Source organism: Schistocerca nitens, chromosome 3, assembly GCF_023898315.1.
Source record: "Schistocerca nitens isolate TAMUIC-IGC-003100 chromosome 3, iqSchNite1.1, whole genome shotgun sequence".
Taxonomy (NCBI): Eukaryota; Metazoa; Arthropoda; class Insecta; order Orthoptera; family Acrididae; genus Schistocerca; species Schistocerca nitens.
This window is the reverse complement of record NC_064616.1, coordinates 42,057,812-42,060,006: the sequence shown is the minus strand read 5'-3', so window position 1 is coordinate 42,060,006 and position 2,195 is coordinate 42,057,812. Positions and strand designations below refer to the sequence as shown.

The 2,195-nt window shown below is 46.6% G+C and overlaps 1 non-coding gene across 1 annotated transcript; it reads right to left on the bottom strand.

Annotated features, from left to right (window-relative positions):
* Positions 1–306: 306 nt before the first annotated feature.
* On the bottom strand, positions 307–381 carry Trnat-ugu (transfer RNA threonine (anticodon UGU)). The gene has a single exon. It is a non-coding gene; the product is annotated as a tRNA-Thr (tRNA).
* Between the last annotated feature and the right edge of the window lie 1,814 nt (positions 382–2,195).

Sequence of the window (2,195 nt, the reverse complement as noted above, 5' to 3'; positions counted from 1 at the left end):
GTCCAGACTGTAGCGCCTAGAACCGCTCTGCGACTCCGGCCGGCCTCAGTTTTATGTATTCCAGTCTCTATGATCTCCTAAAACTCTTACCATTTACAGCTCCTTCAAGTATCGTGGTAGTTATTCCGTGATGTCTTAGCACATATGTCCTAGTGTCTTGCCCCTTCTTCTAGAAAGTGTTTGCACATATTTCTTTCGTCGCGTATTCTGTGAAGAATCTCTTAATTCCTTATGTTATCATTTCACTAGACACCCTAGCTGCAAGCAGGGGTTGATACACTTCATTGGGGACATGTTGAAAATGTGTGCCCCGACCGGGACTCGAACCCGGGATCTCCTGCTTACATGGCAGACGCTCTATCCATCTGAGCCACCGCGGGCACAGAGGATAGTGCGTCTGCAGGGACTTATCCCTTGCACGCTCCCCGTGAGATCCACATTCCCAACATGTCCACAACACTATCCTCTGTGCCAGCGGTGGCTCAGATGGATAGAGCGTCTGCCATGTAAGCAGGAGATCCCGGGTTCGAGTCCCGGTTGGGGCACACATTTTCAACATGTCCCCAATGAAGTGTATCAACGCCTGCTTGCAGCTACGGTGTCTATTTAATTATCCTTTCATTTCGAGCAAAGCTGCATGGTCATCGACGGTAACTGTTCTTTCGGGAACAGATACTACCGTCATATATAGTTATCATTTCACCTTATTTTCAACAGCTTCCTACAACGCAACACCTCAAACACTTCGATTCTCTTCTTTTCCAGTTTTCCCACAGTCCACGATTCACTACCATACAATGCAGCATTCCAAACACAGATTCTTAAATGCTCCATACGTAGCGTAAGGGGTAACTCTCATTTGCCTAGTGGCTGTGATAAATGAAGGAGGCGGACATTACGCCACCACGCCCTTTCTTCGATTTCTGCTCTAAACGGAGATTTCCTCCTACACTCCCTGCAAGCCCTTCCAAAACTGCCACGGAAAGCTGTGTACGCTGCAAGTGTTCCTGCACGTCTACATCTGCAGTCCACAAACCGCTGTATTGTATGCGACGGGTGTACAGTCAGCCATAGTTATTTTCCCCTTTTCCTGTTACATTTACGGTAGTATTTCGGATGAAGATTGTCGCTTCTACTCTGTGTAAAACCTAACCACTACAGTTTTGCACTCTTCACCATTATGCACGATGTACGTTGGCATGCTGGAGGAACAAACAATTTCTTAACTCTATTGGCACTTGGGATCACGGAATTACACAACCCCTGCACTGTCAGCCAGTGGAGTTTGTTAAGTATTTCTGTGACGCCCTCTCCACAACGAAACGTGCCTGTACCGAATCGCGCAGCTGCCCTTCGAGTAATCTGTACCTCTTCCAATAATTTAACTTGGGAAGGATCCCAGGCTGATGAACAACACTTAAGAATTGATCGAACGAAGAATTTACAGGTGACCTCCCTCATGAGTAAATTACACTTCCTTAAAATTATTCTGATAAATATCAGTGTGACATCTGCTTTCGAAACAGCTAGGTTCAAGTGACTGGTCCCTCTAAATACCCCTTTACACACCGTGTGATCAAAAGTAACCTGAGACCTGTTATTGGAAATTAAAAATGGGGTGTGTCCACCTTTCATTTTCACGAGGGTTTGAAGTCTGCTGGGGACATTTTCAATGAAGTGTCTCAAAATCTATGGAGGAATGGCAGCCAATTCTTCCTCAAGACCCGAAACCAGAGAAGGTAGTGATGTTGGACGTTGGGTCTGGAGGGAAGTCGACGTTCTAGCGCATCCCCAGAGTGATACATGGGGTTAGGTCGGAAGTCTGAGTAGATCATTTCAAAAAAATGGTTCAAATGGCTCTGAGCACTATGGGACTTAACATCTGTGGTCATCAGTCCCCTAGAACTCAGAACTACTTAAACCTAACTAACCTAATGACATCATACACATCCATGCCCGAGGCAGGACTCGAACCTGCGACCGTAGCAGTCGAGCGGTTCCGGACTGCGCGCCTAGAACCGCTAGACCACCGCGGCCGTCCAGATCATTTCATATCAGGAATCTTACTGTCCACAAACCGTTGCCTCACAGATGCTTCTTTATGACAGGGTGCGTTGTCACGCTAGTGCAAAAATCATCGTCCCTGAATTGTTCGTATGCTGTAAAACTGTTCATATCTTCCCTCATGTAGTGCA